The sequence below is a fragment of the Petaurus breviceps genome, unplaced genomic scaffold (genome assembly GCF_028583685.1).
Source record: "Petaurus breviceps papuanus isolate PSGF00001 unplaced genomic scaffold, PetGlider_PUasm1.0 216, whole genome shotgun sequence".
NCBI lineage: Eukaryota > Metazoa > Chordata > Mammalia > Diprotodontia > Petauridae > Petaurus > Petaurus breviceps.
In genome coordinates, this window is record NW_027185867.1 from 484975 (window position 1) to 506079 (window position 21105).

General features: G+C 34.9%; 1 protein-coding gene across 2 annotated transcripts in view; it reads left to right on the forward strand.

Annotated features, from left to right (window-relative positions):
- The window catches only part of GXYLT1 (glucoside xylosyltransferase 1), an 86363-nt gene that overhangs the window by 8494 nt on the left and 56764 nt on the right, over positions 1-21105 (forward strand). The gene's annotated exons all lie outside the window — the stretch shown is intronic.

A 21105-nucleotide genomic window follows, 5' to 3' on the forward strand; every position in this document is an offset into this window, starting at 1 on the left:
GAAGAAGTGATACAAGGACACTCTCAAGGTCTCAAGAACTTTGGAATTGATTTTGTGACATGGGAGACACTGGCACAGGACTGCTCACCATGGCATGCCCACGTCAGGGAAGGTGCTGTGTTCTGTGAGCAAAGCAGAATTGAAACAGCTCAAAGGAAATGCAGGCTGCACAAATTTAGAGTATCCACCCCAAGTGTTCACACAGACTGTTTGTGCCTGACCTGTGGTAGAGCATTCTGAACTTGTATTGGTCTGATCAGCCATAAGGGGATACATTGAAACTTCACTTTAGCATAGTGATGTCGTTTTGGTCCTCTTTGAGAATGAAGGACAGCAACCAATCAGATATATTTGATGTAATAATTTTTTGCTCAGTTGATATTTCCCTTTTTATCTTAGTTGCATTGATTTTTTTATGTAAAAGCTTTTCAGTTTCATGTGATCAAAATAATCTATTTTATCTTTACCTCTCTTCCTTTTTTTTTGTTTTGTTTAAGAACTCACCTAGCTTTAACTATGAAAAGGTCCATAATCTGGTTATCTTCCAATTTTTTTCTTCTGATTTATCTTTAATGTTCAGGTCTTGTCCATTTTTAGTTTTGTGCTATGTGGTACAAAATTGTGGTCTAAGCCTAATGTCTGCCAGAATACTTTCCAGTTTACCCAGTGATTCCTGTTCACTATGAAGCTCTTTCCTATGTAATTTCTCTTTTTTGGGTTTATTGAATCCTGGGTTAATGAAATTCGGTTAACCTCTGAGTTTTTCTTTAGATAGCAAGGACCTTATATCCTCTTTACCATTTTTCATTCCATCTGATACAATCTGTCTTTATAACCTGACTAATGTATAATGTGAAAGTATTTACAGATCCTATACTTGACTATATGCCGCCATGGCGGGGGTTGGGGGGAAGGAGAGGGAGGGAGACAAAATGTGAAACTCAAGGAATTGTGGAATTGAATCCTGTAAACTAAAAGGAAACAAACAAATTAATTAAAAAATTTTAAAAAAAGAAATAGATAGCAAGGACTTAATCGATTTGTGATAAAAGAGCTACTTCCAGTAAACTTTTATGTCATTGCTTTTTAGTGGAACAAATTAAATATTGAACAAAACAGAGAAAAACATTTACTCAAAGTTACAAAAATTATGTTAATTCGGTACTTATTATATACTAAAGTATAAAGCATTGTCCTAAACTATAGAGATACAAACATAAAAGCATAAGAACACAGAATAAATACAAAATAACTTTTTTTTTTTTGTATTTTGTTTTTGATTGACTGTGATTTCATTGGTATAGGGAACTCCAGTTGAGAAAACATGTATCAGTGAAATGCACCTAAGTGTCTTAGAGAGTAGGGAGTTGCTTGGGTATACTGAAAGGCCAAATGAACTTACCTTTTCATTCCCTTTCAGGCTACTGGCCTGATTTCTTTCTGTATTACTCCTTTAAGTCTTTTCACTCTTGAAGATCACTCTATCCCTGTGGCCCCTTTCTCTGACTGGTCAGTGGCTCCTAGAACTTAGATTTTAAGAAAAAGGCCCAGCCCAACCTTGTTCACCTCTTTGTTCCTTTAAGGGATATGCTCCTGACTCTCTGGACTTCTTTCTCCATCATGCCTCCCTCCCTCCCCTTGTCCCCTTCAGCTTCCTTTTATGTGTTGTCTTCCTCTGTTAGAATATAACATCTTTTGAGGAAGGGACTTTCTTTTTACTTGTATTTGCAGTGCCTGGCACATAGTAAACACTTAATAAATGTTTATTGATGTGACTTGACTCACATAGCTCATATTTGTCAGTCAAAACTTCAAGCCAGGTTTCTTTTAAAACATTTTTTAAAAATTCTGAACTTAAACATCAACTAACATGACCGCTTTGTATTGCATATGAAACTATGAGTCTGTTATGTATGTAGCTTGCTTTTCTTTTTTAGGTATATAATAGATTTCACAATTACTTTTAAAAGCTCTTTTGCTTGTCCATGATTTCTTCTGACCTTTTGTTTTCTTTCTCCCTTTTATGTCTCTCTTCTTTCTGTCTTTCTCTGCTTTTCTTCCTTCCTTCCTTCCACTCTAGAATCCCTCCTAACTCTACCATTAGGGGGAAAAAAGAGTTCTAAAGTCTTTCAAAGTTTTTTTTCTTTATAATGTAGAGGTGGTTAGGTATTGGAAAACATAGAGCCTTGGTTTTGGAGTTAGGAAGACTCGAGTACAGATCCAACTTCAGACACCTCTACTACCTTTGTGATCCTTGATAGATCACTTAACTTTTTCCTGCCTCAGTTTTATCTACCTCCCAGAGTTGTTGTGAGGTTCAAATAAGACCATATTTGTAAAGTGCTAGCATAGTGCCTGGCACATAGTAGGTGCTTAATAAATGTAGGCATACCTTGGAGATACTGCAGGTTTGGTTCCAAACCACCACAATAAAGTGAATTCCACAAAGTTTTTGGTTTTCTAGTACATATAAAAATTATGTTTATATTATATTGTAGTCTATTAAATATACAGTAATATTATGTCTGAAAAAAACAATGTTACATACTTTAGTTAAAAATGCTTTACTGATTAAAAAAATGCTAACCATCATCTGAGCCTTCAGCAAGTAGCAATATTTTTGTTGGAGAGTCTTGCCTCCATGTTGATGGCTGCTGCTGAAGGTAGGGGTGGCTGTGGCAATTTCTTAAAATAAGACAACAATGAAGTTTGCCCTATTGATTGACTCTTCCTTTCAGTTAGAGGCCATTGTAGGGTTATTAACTGGCCTAATTTCGATATTATGACTTGGGGAATAGTGAGACCTAAGGAGAATGAGAGAGATGGGGAATGGCAGGTCAGTGAAGCAGTCAAAATACACAGCATTTAAGTTCACTATCTTGTATGGGTGTTGTTTGTGGTGCCCCCAAACAATTACAATGTTAATATCAAAAATTACTGATTACAGATCACCATAAAAGATATTACAATAATGAAAACACTTGAAATATTGCAAGAATTACCAAAATGTGACACAGAGACACAATATGAACACGTGCTGTTGGAAAAATGGCACCAGTAGACTTGCTTAGTGCAGGGTTTGCTGCAAACCTTCAATTTGTAAAAAACACAATATCTGTGAAGCATGGTAAAGTGAAGTGTAATAAAATGAGGTATTTGTTCCCTCCTCCTTTACCCTTATAGAAAATGTTCACCTACTTCTGCTTCCTTCACTTGTATCATTTCATACATTCCTTCCCAAGTTTCTCTGATACTATGTCTTGTGTTAATTCTTATGGTACAATATTGTTCCATTTTCCATATACCATAATTTGTTCAGCAATTCTCCAGTTTTTGAATACCCCCTTATCTCCATTTTTCTGCTATAAATATTTTTGCACATGTGTAAAATTCTTTTGCTTTTTAATAAAACCTCCTTTGGGCATAAACTTAGTAGTGTTAACAACAAGTCAAAGGGTATGCACAATCTGGTACTTTTGGGAAGTAGTTCCAAATTGCTTTCTAGAATGTCTGGACCAGTTTTACAGAATTGTACCAGCAGAACAGTAATGAGCTTTTTTTTAAACTATACTTCCAATATTTTTTTAGGGTTGAATCTGCTAATGTGATGGGTATGAGGTAAATCCTCATCATTTTTTTAAAGAAAGCTTTTATTTTAATCTTTTCTCAATTACATGTAAAAACAGTTTTTGACATTTATTTCTAAAAATGATTTTTGAGTTCCAAATTTGCTTTCCTCCCTATCTCCTCTCCTCTCTCCTTGAGAAGGCAAGCACTTTGATATAGCTTATACATGTGTAGTCATGAAGATCATTTCCAAATTAGCCCTATTGCAAAAGAGAACATAGACAAAAAAAGAGAGAGTTAGTTTAAAATATGCTTTGATCTGCATTTAGACTCTAACAGTTCTTTCTCTGGAGGTAACGTTTTTCATCATACGGAATTTGGAATTGTGTTGGATCATTGTCTTGCCAAGAACAGCTAAGTCAGTGATCATAATACAGTATTGCAGTTACTGTGCATGATGTTTTCTCAGTTCTGCTCCCTTCATTTTGCATCAGTTCATGTAAATCTTTTGAGGTTTTTCTGAAATCATTCTGTTCATTATTTCTTATAGCACAGTAGTATTCACAATCATATACCACAACTTGTTCAGTCATTCCCCAATTGATAGGTGTTACTTCATTTCTAATTTATTGCCACCACAAAAGAGCTGGTATTAATATTTTTGTACATATAGAGCCTGTTCCTTTTTTTTTTTAATCTCTTTTGCAGACTTGCTTGTGGTAGTGATGGTACAGAGGATATACACTGTATACCTTTTGGGCATAGTTCCAAGTTGTTCTCTAGAATGGTTGGATGAGTTTGCAATTCCAACAACAATGCATTGGTATCTCAGTTTTTTCACACCCTCTCCAAGATTTGTCTTTTTCCTTTTCTTTCATATTTGGCAGTCTGATGGGTATGGAGTTGTTTTGATTTGCATTTCTCTAATCAGTAGTGATGCATAAATTAAAAAATTAATTAACAGGACTGATTGAAGGAGAAAATAAGGTAGAATCTGACTAGATGAGAGGAAAAAAGAGGAAATAGAAATATATAACCACATAAAAGCAGGAGAAAGGAACTAATCAGCAAAACCCTAAAAGTAAGTGATAACAAACAAGAAGAAGGAATTAGGTGTGAGGGGAAGAGAGTCAGTGGGAACAGGGCCTGTTTAAGAAAAAAGATGAAGGAAAGTAATAAAACTGAGGAGATAGAAAGAAAATTACTTATATATGAAGTAAATTTTTTAAAAAAAGTAATAGTTGCCATCATGCTGTCAGACAAAGAAAAATAAAACATTCAAAAAATAAAAAGGGATAAATGACTATATCATGACCACTATCAGTAATAAATTATAAATACTTTAGCATCTAAATTCCATAAGGGACACATTTTCTAAGCCTCAAGAAGAGATAGACAGTAGCACAACAGTGACAGGAGACTTCAATACTGTCAGTTTTGGATAAGCTTACCAGAAAGATAAGCAAAAGAGGAAATATAGAAGTGAGCAGATTTCTGGAGAAACTAAAGTTAAAAGACTTATGACATCTTCCAAATGAGACAGCAAAAGAATTTCTCTCCACCACATAAAACTTTAAAAAAAGTTGACCATGTACTAGTGAACACAGATATTTCCAACAAATGTTAGAAGACAGAAATAAACAATATGTCTTTTACAGATTTTAATACAATTAGAATAGAAATTGGTTTATGGACCACAAACAAAACATACAGACTGCAAAGACAACTTAACAATGAAATCTTAATGAGTGGGTCAAAAAACAAATCAAAGAAACAGTAACTATGCAAAACAAAAGGATAACTATGAAACAACATACCAAAATTTCTGAGATGCAGCTTAAGCAGTCCTTGGGAAAAATCATATCCTTGCAATCAGACATTAGAAAAAGGGAAGAATATGTAGTTTGGAAAATAGAGAATCAATAAATAGCTAAACACAAAAGAGGAGCTATTAAAAATTAGAGGGGAAATAGATAAATTGTAAACAAAAAAAATCCCTCAGTATAATAAACCTAAAATACTGTTGGGGGTTTTTTGTAAATGAATAACAAAATCAATAAACTCTTAGATAATCTGATTAAAAAGAAGTAAGCAGAAAATCAGATTAATAAAATAGCAAATGAGCAAGGTGAAATCACAAGTAAAAAATAATCAGAACATATAATGCAGTTATAGCTAACAAAACTATGAACAGAAAAGAGAGGAATACCTTCAAAAGTGTAAAATACTTCTAAATACCTATCAGAAAGCCAAGTAGAGGTTTTAAATAGCCCCATGTTGGAGAATAAAATAGATCTACTTCCAAAGAAACTACCAAAGGGAAAAACAGAACCCTAGACCTAACAGATTAACAGGAGAATTATTTCTAACTTTTAAAGAACAGTAAATACCCATACTTCATAAATTATTCTCAAAAATTGAGAAAAAACCTTAACAGAATCTTTTTATGAGGCAAATATTGCCCTAATAACTAAACCAGGTAAGATAAACCATGGAAAGAAAACTATAAGCCAATATCACTATTGAATATTGACTCAAAAATTTTAAACAAAATCCTGTCAGACTACAGCAGTTTATCCAAGAAATCATTCCTTATGATCAAGTGGGATTTATACCAGGGACAGAAGGATGATTCTACATTAGGAAAATAGTTAGTCTAATTAATCATATTAAAACCCAAAGCATCTTAAATCTCTTGATCATTTTAGTACATGCAGAAAAAGCCTTTCACAGCAACACTTTTATGCTAAAAAACCTTACAAAGAATAGGCATTGGAGGCCCTTTTAAGAAGTAGCATTAAAAGCATTAATCTAAAACTGAAATCAAGCATCATATTCAATGACTACACACTAGACTTTTTTCCAATAAGGTGAAGCAAAGATGATCAGTCTACTCACAATTATTTGATATTAGTACAAGAAATTTTAGTAATAGAAATGAGAAAGGAATTAAAGGAATAAAGCTAGGAAAAAGGCCGATAAAACTCTTCCTTTTTGTGATAATATAATGATTTGCTTGGAAAACCCCAGGAGATCATTAAAGATATAAAATGATACAATTAATAGTTTCAGCATAGTTAAGGGCTACAAAATAAAGCAACAGCATTTCTATATCATAGTAATAAAACATAAAAACAGTAACAGAGAGGAAAATACTATTCCAAAAAAAAAAACAACCTATAAAATTCATTAAATTACTGGGGATCAACCTCCCGGAACACACAATAGATTTATATAGATTCATTTGTAACACACTCCTTAAAGAACAACCTAAATAGCTGGAAAGAGATGACTAGTCCTTTCCAATATAATAAAAATGACAATACTATCAAAATTAATTTACCCTATCAATGCCATACCAATCAGTGCTATACCAAAAGGACACTTTATGGAGCTTGATAAAATAACTCATTTGGAAAAACAAAAGATTTACAATATCAAAGGAAATGATGAAAAGAAGTAAAGATAAATGAGGAATAGTCGGCTAGACTTCTAACCATATTATAAAACATTAGTCATCAGAACCATCAGGTATTGGTTAAAGGAGAGAGAGAGAGAGAGCACACTCTCATTGGAACAGACTAGATAGAAGAGAGTAAAAAATAGAACTCCCTAATCTAGTTTTTGATAACGTAGAAAACATAAGTCACATAGGGGAAAACTCCCTAATTGATAAAATTTACTAGAAAAATGATAAAGTAGTCTGGTAGAAATTAGGCTTAGACTAATAACATACCAAACTCTACAATATATTCTAAATGGATATGTGATTTTAAAATTAAAGATCATAGTGTGACAAAATTAGAAAAGAAACAGATTATGTACTTCTCATAGCTATGGGAAACAGATACAGTCTTTTTTTTTTTGCCTTTTTTTTGGAGGGCAGTTGGGGTTAAGTGACTTGCCCAAGGTCACACGGCTAGTTTTTGTGTTAAATGTCTGATGCCAGATTTGAACTCAGGTCTTCCTGACTTCAGGACCGGTGCTCTATTCACTGCGCCACCTAGCCGCCCCAGCAGATGTAGTCTTAACCGAATGAGAGTTAGAGGCAATTACAAAAGATAAAGTGGATAACTTTGATTCCCTGAAACTGAAAAGCACCTGCCTAGACAACATTAATGCATTTAGGATAAGATGGAAAGTGGTTAAATGGTTTAAAAAAATTATATCATATTTCTCTGATAAGGGTTTGGTATCCCATATACAGAAACTTTATATATAATTAAAAGCCATTCCCCTTGGGGCGGCCAGGTAGCACAGCGAGTAAGAGCACCAGCTCCAGTGTCAGAACGACCTGGAGATCGAATCCCGGGCTCAGACACTTAGCACCCACCCAGAAACACCTGGCCATGTAACCTTGAGCAAGTTACTTAACCCCAATTACTTAGGGGCGGCCAGGTGGCTCAGCGAGTAAAAGCACCAGCCCCAGTGTCGGGATGGCCTGGAGATCGAATCCCGGGCTCAGACACTTAGTACCACATCCAGAAATAACTGGCCGTGTAACCTTGAGCAAGTTACTTAACCCCAATTGCTTAAAAAAAATAAAAAAAAAATAAAAGCCATTCCCCCCAAAAAGAATTATTAATCAAAGAATATAAACAAATAGTTCTTAGAAGAAATGCAGAGTATTCAAAACCACATAAAGGTCCAACCCAAAAATTGACCATGTATTAAGGCATAAAAAACCTCCAATCAAATGCAGAAAAATTAAATATCCTTTTCAGATAATATTGTAATAAAAATTACATTCAATAAAGGACCATGGAAAGATAGAGTAAAAAGTAATTAGAAACTAATCTAATTCTAAAGAATGAGTGGGTTAAAGAACAAATCATAGAAACATTCCATTAAAGGAATAACGGTGATAAAACTTACTTAAATTTATGGGATGCAGCCAAAGCAGTACTTAGGGGAAATTTTATGTCTCTAAATGCTTGCATTAGTGAAATAGAGAGAGCAGTCTGAACAATGAATTAGAAATACAGCTAACAAGAACTAGAATCCCCAATTAAATCCAAAAATCCCCAGTTAAAAACCAAATGGGAAATCATGAAAATCAAAGGAGATATTAATAAAATTCACTGTAAAAAAACAACACTACATTGAACTAACCAATAATATTAGTAGCTGGCTTTATTAAAAAAAAAACCCTAGAAAATAAACCATTGGTTAATTTGTTAAAAAAAAAAAAAAAGAAAAATTACTAGTATCAAAAATGAAAAGGGTTTATTCACCAGCAATGAAAAGGAAAATAATCATTAGGAGTTATTTTGCCCACTTCTATGCCAATCTGACAGTGTAAATGAAATGGATGAATATTTACAAAAATACAGATTGCCTAATTAGCAGAAGAGGAAATAGAATACTTAACTGCATTTTAGAAAAAGAATTTGAACAAGCCATCAATGAACCCTGTAAGAAAAAAACTCCAGGACCAGATAGATTCACAAGTGAATTCTACCAAATATTTAAAGAAATTCATTCCAATACTGTATAAACCATGTGGGAAAATAGGTGGAGGAGTCCTGCCAAATTGCTTTTATGACACAAACATGGTGTTTATACTTAAACCAGGAGGAGCCAAAACAGAGAAAGAAAACTATAGACAAATTTCCCTAATGAATATTGATGCAAAAAATTTAAGTAAAATCCTAGCAAAGAGATTACAGCAATGTATCACCAAGATTATGCACTATGACTAGGTGGGAATGCAAGAATACAGAACTGGTTCAGTATTAGGAAAACTAACAGTATAATTGAACATATCAATAATAAAACCAACAGAAATCATATGTTTTTCTCAATAGATTCAGAAAAAAGCTTTTGACAAAATACATTCCTATTAGAAACACTACATTAGGGAATATAAGAAGAAATGAAGCTTTCCTTAAAATGATTAGTAGTATCTAAAACCATCAACAAGCATTACTTGTAATGGGGAGAAGTTAGAAGCTTTCCCAGTAAAATCAGGGGTGAGGCAAGGATGCTCATTATTACCACTGTTATTCATACTAGAAAATGTTAGCTGTAGCAATGAGAGAAGAAAAAAGAAGTCAAAGGAATTAGAATAGGCAGTAAGAAAACAAAACTGTCACTCTTTGCAAATGATATGATGGTATACTTAGAGAATCCTAGGGAATCAACTAAAAGCCATTGAAATAAATGACAACTTTAGCAAAGTTGCAGGATACAAAATAAACCCACACAAATCATCAGTATTTCTCTATATTACCAACAAAGCCCAGCAGCAAGAGATTAGAGAAATTCCATTTATGATAACTGTAGACAATATGGAAATACTTGGGAGTCTCCCTGGCGAGATAAACCTCTGTTGGTACACAATTACAAAACAAATTTTTGCACAGAGTCAGATCTAAACAATTGGAAAAATATCAGTTGCTCATGGGAAGGCCAAGCCAATAGAATAAAAATGACGATACTACCCAAATCGATTTACTTCTGTACTACCATGACCATCAGACTACCAAAAATTATTTTATATAGCCATAAAAAAGAAATGAGAGGCAGCTATGTGGTGTCAGGAATAGAGAAATGGCTCTGGAGTTGGGAATACCTGAGTTCAAATCCACACTTGCCATTTACTAGCCACATGTCCTTGGACAAGTCACTTAACCCCAATTACCCTGCCTTCCTGCCTCCAAAAAGAAAAAGAAATAAGAGAATTCATCTGGAAGTACAAAACAGTCAAGAATATCTAAGAAATTAATGAAAGAAAATGCAAAGAAGGTGTTCTAGCCATCCCATATCTCAAACTATATTATAAAGTGAGAGTCATCAAAACTATCTGGTATTGGCTTAAGAAACAGAGTGGTAGGTCAGTGGAATAGGTAGGTACACAAAACACAGTAGTAAATGACAAAGTAATCTAGTGTGTGATAAAACAAAGGACCCCAGCTTCTTGAATAAGAACTCACTATTTGACTACTGGGAAAACTCGAAAACAGTATGGCAGAAACTAGGCATAGACACAATTATATATCACCAAGATAAATCGAAAGGAGCACATAATTTAGATATAAAGGGTGATACCAAAAACAAATTAGGAGAGCAAGGAATAGTTTATCTGTTGACCAACCAAGAGATAAGAGAGCATCAAAAGATGTAAAATGGATTGTTTTGATTATATTAAATTTAAAAGTTTATATACAAGCAAGACTAATGCAAACAAGTTTAGAAGGAAAGCAGAAAGCTGGGGAAATTGTTGTTATTCTCTTTTAAAAATTGTTATTCAGTGGTTACCTGATAAAGGCCCCATTTTTCAAATATATAGAGGAGACAGATTTATAAGAATACAAATTATTCTCCAATTAATAAATGATCAAAGGATATGAGCTGGCAGTTTTCAGATAAGGAAATCAAAGCTATCTATAGTCATATAAAAATTCTCTAAATAACTATTGGTTAGAGACCAAATATTGTGCGAAAATGACAAGAGTCAGTGTTGAAGGGGTTGTGGTAAGCTTGGTGCATTGATATATTGTTGTTCTGAAATGGTACAACCATCTTGTAAAGAAATTTGGTATTATACAATCAGAGTGGCTAAAATATCCATACCTTTTGAACCAGAGCCTCTTTTACTGATCTTGTACCTCAAAGGAGGCCATTGACAAGAAATAATTCCCTATATACACCAAGATATTATAGTAGTACTTTTTGTGATAGCTGAGAATTGGAAACAAAGTAGATGGCCATTGATTGGGGAATGGCTAAACAAAGTGACTAAACAAATTCCGTTACACGAATGTACTTTTGTATTATACACTGCATACTTTTTTTTGACTTTCTTAATGTGATTGGTTATGTTCTTTTTTCCCCCACACTAATAACACCTTCCACCCCCTTCCCCCACTATTTGTCTTATGGGATGACTCTCAGTGAGGGCTAAAAGAAGGATATATAGGATACTATGGTGATTTAAACATTTTTATTAAATGCTATATTTGTATAATAGAAGGAATTAAATAAGATCTCTTTTCCTATTTTTGCCAACAGCTTATGCAATATTGGAATTGTTTTTTGATTATTTAGTGCAACCCCTTTTTATGCATATTATCCTTGAATTTTGGGGGAGAGTGGTGTATCAGCAATGCCATATTCACAATGCCTATAGAGATTACAAATATGCTGATATAATTATCCATCACAAAATATGTCAGGTTTGCCATTTGGGGAAATAAACTAGAAAATTTATTAAGATACCAAAAGACTGAGTCCCAAAACCAGAAAGTGAAAGCCATCAGAGTAGTTATGATATTGTCACAGGTAGATAAAGTAGAAAGCACCCACATTTTCAAGCCTTTAAAACAGAACAGGCTACCTCAGGCAAAGGTCCTCCTCTCCCCACTCACAGCAACCACCCAGCGTCCCTGGCAGTCCTCAGCAGGAGTCCTTACTCAAAAAAAAGAAAAAAAAAAAGGCAACTGCCACCAACTGCCAACTGCAGGACCGTTAGCTCGGCTTTTCACTTTCTCTTGCTCTGCTATGTCAGCACGTCCATGGGGCATGGGAGATCTTTAAATCCCATAACCCTTACAAGTGGGAGGAGGTTTTTTAATAATTCAATTTTTCTGAGATTAGATTATTTAAATTTTTCCTTGTAAATTTCAGTAGTTTACAATTTTTCCTTTTTTTTTTTCGCTTTTATTTTTTGGCAGGCAATTGAGGTTTAAGTGACTTGCCCAAAGTCATGTCTGAGGTAGTTTACAATTTTCACAGCAAATCATTTTACTTAAGTTCATAGTTTTGTTGTCAGATAGGTTCTAATAATTTTTTTGTTGTGAATTCTACTCTAAAAATGTTCAGTTCTGTTAATGTAGTTTTTCATTTTTTTAAATAAGACTAGGTAATATTTTATTGATTTTTTTAATTAAAAAAACTTCTTTCCCTTTGTGTTTTTGCTTATTCCATTTTCTTTCCTACTCTTTTTTGGTTATTTAATTCTTTCTCTTTTTTAATTTTCTTCTCAGTCAAGTGAATTCTTTTATATTTTACTTCCCTCCAATTATTCCAGTTCAATATTTCTTTAAATTTCACTTTTGAGCTCTTTTTATTATCTGTTTTTTCTGTCTATTCTAGATTCTCATTCTCTGGTTCATGACCCTTATAATTATCTAGTCTCTTAATATTTTCTGGTTTTCCTCATGGAATCATTACTTTGAAGGTATCATTTCTTAATTCTGCCCTCTTGACAGTTTCTGCCACAAACTTCAAAGCTTGCCCCATAGATTCTCCTTTTCCATTTTACCTCCCTCTAAGAAAATTCTAATTCTTATAAGAAAGAGAAAAGAGAGAAGGGACCCCACCCTCCACACACTACATCATTTATTATACGGTCCACCATTGATCTATACACTTCCCTTGGTTACCTTCCTTTCTCCTTTTGTGTCATAACCTCCCCATCACTATGGATATCCATCTTCCTCCCTTCTTATAGGAGGAGTGATGATTTCAAGTACGAAATCCTCTAGGCTACACCCAGCACAAGGTTTATCATCCTTCATAGAACATCTGTCTGCCCCCATAAAGAGTCTTCACCAGTGGAACTCCCTCCTACTAACAAAATAAGACCTTTTCCCCTCCTCCTCACTGACTTTCCAGTAGGCTCTTTTTTCCTCACTGCTAACCCTTTAATTTAACATGTGCAGTACACTGACCCATTCCCTTGCTCCTCTTTTCCATATTCAGTCACTTTTCCATTTAGTAATGTAGTCCCACCAAAAACAGTGATTTACTTTTAGACAGAATGTTATTATATTCTGTCAATAATGTCCCAGGCTTGACTCTTCATTCTTCTATTTTCACCACTGTATTTTTGTGTATATTTAGAAAGAAGTCTCTTAGTAGTTTTTTGCTGTCATTGTTGCTGTCACCGTTCTTAGGTACTGCATTCATTCACCCCTCCTGTATTTCTGTTTTCTGGGGGTATTTGGGAATCAGATAATTCAGAATTCAGAATTGTTTTTCTTTATAAGAAAGCTACCAATGATTCATCATTATTGAAAATGTGTCTTTTTTCATTTATGCAGAATAGGTCACCCTGGGCTGAATGAAATCCCAAGATGAAAGCTCACAGGGACATGTAGCCAAGTTTCAAGGCTGCAAGGTTAAGGAGAAAATTTTTAATATTGACAGAAGCTTCCTCATTTCTATTCTTCTAGGTCTGCCACTCCCCATTGTTCCCAGCCAGTGGGGAAGTGTTGGGTATAATAGCAAGCAAACACATACTTAGTGCCTTGTTTCAGTTGAGCCTTGCCCATGATTATATCAAGTCTTTGTTAAGAAACAGAACTTGTGAAACCCACAGTGGGAGGGACTTGTCAACAGGAAGGACATAAGAGATGGAAGGAACAAGGAGGAACTAATGACCATAGTGTACAGAAGCACAAGCTGGGAAAGAGCAGGAATACTCGTGGTGGTCAGCATTCTGTTTGTCTGTTCTGTCTCTGCTGATTTGTGTTTGTAATACTTTGTACAGAAGCCCTGGGACCTTACTGGAAACCCTTTTCTTGTTGTCTGTTTATAGAAGTCCTAGAGGAGGTTTTGAGAGGTCCTGGGACTATACTGATAATTTGTATTGAGTTTCCAGACCTTGTTTGTGGGTGTGTTGAGTTCTCAGACCTTGTTTGTGGGACTGTATTGATTTCACAGGCAGACAGCAAATTGATGATGGTGCCGGCAATGTGGATGAATGTTGTTTTGGCTCTGTTAAGCTTTGTCTTCCCAGAAACAGAAATTGTGAAGGATTTGAGGTGAACTGGACACTGAGCTTCAGTATGGAAAGGGAACTGGATGAGGAACTGGACAAGGAGCTGAAAGCTGCCTGCCTGTTTATCTAGGTGACATTTGGGTAGATTCAGGCAAGAGCTGGAGCCATGGAAGAGGAACCATGGAATCTGGGAGTCAGCCTGGAACCGATGAAAAGACCTCTCCTTGCATATGTAGTGTTGACTGAGAAGATAATTATTTACTGTGGCCTAGGGTTTGGAGAACTTTGTACTTTGTACCTTGTACCCCCTTAAGGATGATTGAGTTAAGGACTAACTGAACAGTATCTTTTGTTTAAAACTATGTGGCTGCTTTAGTGACAAGTTATGTTATATCGTTGTGAATGCTGTACTTTGGTTTCTGTGAATGTTTTGCTTTAGTTTACTGCTGAATAGAGAGTTCACTATACTATGTGATCAGAACCTTGAAGCTTTTCACAGCAGCATGCCTCTGGAGAGCTGCTTGTGCTTTGGCTTTACATTGGAGAAGGTTCTGATGGGGAAGGAGACACCATGTCTTTAGTTTTTGTATCATCTGCTCCTGGTCACTCAGTCTCCAGTTTCTTTAAGTGATTTTTTTTATTACAATTTTTTGTTGTTTTCTGTTTAGTAAATGTTTGTTTAATTACATTTGTTCTTGAGGAATTTCCCCTACCTAATACCTGATCAGTTTTTGAAAAGATGACATTAAGAGCTGAATTACTAAATATATATTTATATATGTCACATAGATATGTATGTATAGATACATATAGACAGTTTTATTCTTTAATTCAGATCCAGAACATTTGTTGCAAAGTGATTATTTAGGTCCTTATTTTTTCTTGTTTATCTTTTGGTTTTTGTTGTTCAGTTGTTTTCAGTTGTGTTCGACACTTTGTGTGACCCCCATTTGGGATTTTCTTAGCAGATACTGGGGTTGTTTGCCATTTCCTTTTCCAGCTCCTTTTACATATGAGGAGGAAATTGAGCTAAACAGGATTAAGTGACTGTTCCTGGGTCACACAAATAGTAACTGTCTGAGGCCAGATTTGAACTCAGAAAGATGAATCTTCCTGACTCTAGGCCTGGTACTCTATCCATGTACCACCTAGCTCTCTCTTATCTCTTGCTTAGATTTATCTAGATCTGAGAGGAGTTTGTTGAGATCCCCAACTTATAGTTTTAGTATTTCTCCTTGCATTTGGTTAATGCTTTGCCATTTGGTTAATATATGTTACTATTGATATTTACTGCCTATGATGGCATTAGTATAATGTATTTTCCTTATTTATCTCTTAATCAAATTTGTTTTTATTGTTGCCTTGCTGCTACCCAAGTTTTTTTTAGTTCACCTGTTGAATAATAGTTTTTGCCCCAGTCCCATATTTTAATTCTATATGAATATTTCTGTTTCAAATATGTTTCTTTTAAATAACATTATAGGGGCAGCTAAGTCACGCAGCGAATAGAGCACTGGCCCTGGAGTCAGAAGGACATGAGTTCAAATTTGACCTCAGACACATAACACTTACTAGCTGTGTGACCTTGGGCAAGTCACTTAACCCCAATTGCCCTGCCTTCCCCCTTAAAAAAGCAAAAAAAAAAAAATAACATTATGGATTAGTCCATCAGTCACCTAGCATTTATCAAGTGCCTCTTATGCACTAGACACTGAGCTGAGTGAGTTCATCCTATTCAGGTTCTGTTATGATTATTAATTATGTATTCCTCTTCATATCCTTTTGTATCATTACCTCTTTTTCTCCCCATCCCCCTTTATAAAGAAGTTATTGAAAAAAAGTATTCTCAGGGCTATTGACATTATTTGATGCAGTCTGCTTCTACCTCTCAGTTTTTCTCTTCCTCTTGACCAATCTCTGATCACAGGAGTATAATTATTGATATATATTGAAAGAATCTTAGTGCCCATTAAATCTAACCCCATAACTTTTTCCATGGGGAAACTGTGGCTGGGGGAAGTTAAGTGACTTACTAGTTCAGTGTTAGCTTAAGTGACATGCAGCTAATAAGTATCTGAGGCAAGATTTGAGTTCATCTTGATTCTGAGCATAGTGCAGTATCCAGTCTGACACCAACTGTCTACCAAGCTTATCACAGGTTCTTACTCTTTCATGATTTCCTTTTATTCTCCACTTCATATTCTACTCTGTGAATATGAAGTTAGTTTTGCTTATGGCTAATCCCTCCCAAAATCAACATTAAAAAATACATTTTTGTTGATATCTTTTGTTTTTACATCACCTTAATTTCCCTCTTTATTTTTCCCCTTCCTCCTTCATCTCCCCCAGAAAATCATCCCATATTAGCAATTAAACTTGTATGAATGTGAGAACACTCAGTTTTAGTGAATGTGTAGACATCTTTAGTATTTCTCCTTGCGTTTGGTTAATGCTTTGCCATTTGATTCATATATGTTACTATTGATATTTACTGCTTATAATGCCATTAGTATAATGTAGTTTCCTTATTTATCTTTTTTAATCAAATTTGTTTTATTGTTGCCTTGCTGGTGGTACCTGAGCTTTTTTTGAGTTCCCTTGTAGCATAATAGCTTTTACTCTAGTCCCCTATTTTAATTCTATGTGAATATTTCTGTGTCATAGGTCTGAGGGAATTCCTGGTGTAAAAACTCCTTAGGTCAAGTTGTCTTTACCTTCTAATTTTGGAGATTTTTGTGAATCACTGAAAGGTTCTTTCCCTTGGGCACATAACTAATTTGTGACAGAGTCAGAAGCTGGACCCAGGTTTTCTTGATACCAAGGATTATCCTCTGTTTACTATGCCATACTGCCTCTACACAAACACATATCTATCTGTTTATCTTTTTTGTGGGAGAGTGAAATTGGAGTTTAAGTTTTCTTAATCTAGAAAAATGTTTAATTCATTTCTTTTTTAAAATCTTCCTTGGAGGGGTGGCTAGGTGGTGCAGTGAATAGAGCACTGGCCCTGGAGTCTGGAGGACCTGAGTTCAAATTCGACCTCAGACACTTAACATGTACTAGCCGTGTGACCTTGGGCAAGTCACTTAACTCCAATTCCCCTCCACCTCAAAAAAAAAGTTAAAAAAAATCTTCCGGAGGTTTCTTAGAAGATGGTGGAGTATGTCAGAAAATACCAGACTTTCCAAATTTATCCTACAAACAAAACAGAACATTGCTGCAGAGTGAACGTAGATTGGGAAAAATAAATAAAAGTCCTGGTAAAGTAGTTGTCCTCCTAAGACACCTTGGGAGGACTTTAGGAAGAACCCAGTGTCCCTCAGCAAAGGCTTAGCCTGATTGGAGTGCAAACACCTTCATGCTATACTCTGCTGAATTAACAACCATCCCTGGGGCACCTGGGTCAGTAGCAGCCTGGGCTTTTAAAGCTTTCTCCTTACAAACCCTGTAGGGGTAGTACAGCTGAGTAGGGGAAGATTGAAGGACTCTTGACCATCACAGGAAGCCAGACGGAGCTGTGCTGATCAGATTAATGCCCAGGCTGAGGCTGTGGGTGAGGAGGAGAAAGCACACTCCAGGTGAATGCAGTAGCAGAAGAATGAGGACCCTCCCTGCTGGTTAATGACACCTGTGGGAGAGCAGAGTCCCTGTTTTTGTTTCCGGGGCAGAATGGAGAATTGAAGTTTGCAGCCCTTGAGGGATTTCAGGGTGTAAGAGCATTTGCAGGACTGTGGGTTCGGGGCCCTAGATGTGTCTTTGGGGATGGAGAGGAGTGTCTGAGATTGCGTGCCCCGCACCCCCCAAGAGCTTAAAAAAATAACAGTAAGAAGGATCTGAGGCCTAAGGCACCATTCCCCACACCTCTGGACTAGAAACTGATTACAATAATAAGTTTCTAAAAGTAGAATAAAACAAAATGAAAATAAAAATGAGTAAGCAAAGGAGAAAGCATCTGACCTAGACAGTTGCTATGGAGACAGGGATTTGGATTTCTATTCAGAAGATAGTGAAATTTAAAAAGCCACTCCTGCTTCAAAGAGAAACAAGCCCAAAAAGAGTTCTTGGAACAATCTAAAAAAGGACTTAAAAATCAAATAAGAGAGATGGAGGAAAAATTAGGAAAAAAAATCCACAAAAATTATCAGCATTTTTATATTTCACTAACAAAACCCTGTAAGAGACATCCCACTTAATTAAAAATAATTATAGACAACATAAAATGCCTGGGACTATATCTGCCAAAAGAGAGCTAGGAACTATATGAATATAATTATAAAATACTCTTTATACAAATAAAGTGAGATTTAAATCATTGGAGAAATAGTAATTGTTCATGGGTAGGCAAAACCAATATAATAAAAATGACAGTTTTACCTAGTCTGTTTGTTCAGTGTTATCCCAATTAAATTACTAAACAATCATTTTACTGAGTTAGAAAAAATAATACCAAAATTCATTTGAAATAATGAAAGGTGAAGAATTTCAAAGAACTTAATGAAAAAAAAAAGTGTAAAGGAAAGAGGTTTAGTGCTACCAGATTGTAAACTATATATTACAAGGCAGTAATTATCAAAACTATCTGATGCTGGCTAAGAAATAGAAAGTTATTTCAGTGGAACAGAGTAGACATACAATACATAGGAGCAAATGATTATAGTGACCTTATGTTTAGCAAATTAAAGATTTAAATTTGGGGGATAATAATTCCAAATTGTTGGGAAAGCTGAAAAGCAGTCTGGGAAAAATTGGGTATAGACCAATATCTTAAACCATTACCAAGGCAAGGTCAAAGTGGACACATGATGAATATGTAAAGGGAGATATCACTAGATGGTTAGAAGAATATGGAACATATAACCTATCAGACTGATGAATAGGAGAACAATTTTAAATAAATGAGATATTGAGCATTGTGAGGTATAAAATGGATAATTTCAATTATATTAAACTAAAAATATTTTGTATAAATAAAACCAATATAGGCAACATTAGAAGGAAAGCAGAAAATTGGGTGGAAAATTTTATAGATGGTCTCTCAGATAAAACTCTAATTTTCAGATATATAAAGAATTTTGTCAAATTTATAAGAATACAAGTCATTCCCTAATTGATACATGGGCAAAGGATATGTACTGGCAGTTTTTCTGTGAAGAAATCAAAATTATATAAAGTCATATGAAAACTTTTTCTAAATCATTATTGATTAGAGAAATGCAAATTAAAATATAATTTTAATCAGGAATGCTTTAAAGCCCTCAGTTTCATTAAGAATCCATTTTTCCCCCTCTAGGATTATACCCAGCTTTTCAGGGTAAGTTATTCTTGGCTTTAAGGTTTTGACTTTTGTATAGCATTTACTCTGATTTTTAGTAGAAGTTACCTACCAGATCTTGTGTGTGATTTTGATTGTTCTTCCTTGCTACTTGAAATACTTCTTTTTGGATGGTTACATTTTTTTTTCTTTGACTTGGGAGCTTTGGATTTGGACTATGACATTCTTGGTACTTCTTTTACATTTCATTGAATTCTTTCCATTTTTACTTTGCCCTTTGATTTTGCTAGATCTGAGCAATTTTCATTGATTATTTCTTGTAATATGGCATCTAGGCCTTTTTTAAGCCATTGTTTTTAGGGGGTTCATTGGGGACTCTGATGATTCCTAAATCATTACTTCTTGAATTGTTTTTCAGGTCAGATTTTAAAAATCAGACATTTTCCATTTTGTTCTATATCTTCCATCTTTTGATTTTGTTGTAATATGTATTGCTATCTCTTTGGTATGTTCTGTTTATTAGGGAGTCTATTACTTGTATAAGGTTTATCACATTCTCTTCCAGTTATTTATTCTCTTTTCAATTATTTCCTCCAGAGTTTTTAGTTTTTGATCTTTTGCTCCATTTTTTGGGGAGTGCTATTCATATAGTTATTTGGGGAAATCCTCTTTTTATTTGAGTCTCTGTTGCAGTTAACTTTTTTTTTTCTTTTTTGTTTTTTGGAAGGGCAGTTAGGGGTAAGTGACTTGCCCAAGGTTGCAGGGCTAGTTTTTGTGTGTGTGTGAAGTGTCTGAGGCCTGCAGTTAACTTAAAAAAATTTTTTTATTTAGAGTTTTGAGTTACAAATTCTGCCCCTCTCTCCCTCCACTCTCCTCTCCCTGAAGTGGTAAGCAATCAGATATAGCTTATACATGTGTAATTATGTAAAACTTTCCATAATAGTCATTTTGTGACTTTATTATCTGCTCTTACCTACTCTGAGCTACTACTTATGAAAGAAAGTGAAAAATAACATGCTTCAGTGTATTTCATCAATATCAGTTCTTTCTCTGAAGGCAGATAGTATGCTTCATCCTTAATCCTTTGGTATTGTTTTGGATGGTTGTCTCCCTGAGAATAGCTAAGTCAGTCACAGCTGATGAAATAATATTGTTGTTACTGTGTGCAATGTTCTCCTGGTTCTTTTCATTCTATTGCAATTACTTTTGCCTTCTTTTGGAGCTTCTCTAGATTCACAACAAATTTTATACTGGCTGATGTCTTCTTTAATTTACTTTAAATTTTTTACTTTAATTTACTCTGGCTTCTGCACTTCAGCACTGGGGCTTTGTTCCAGAGCTAGCCTTTGCTCCCTCATTGCTTTTGGGAGTAATTGCAGGCCCTGGGTAGTCTCATTCTTGGTCCCCTGGGTGCCTGGACTTATCTTTGCCTCCTAAAAGTTAGGTCCCATGGATTTTAGACGTTCAAAATGCTAGATCCTTATGACCTTTCCTAGTTTCTAAAGGCAGAGTGTTAGGGACATTAGAGTGGGTGGACCTG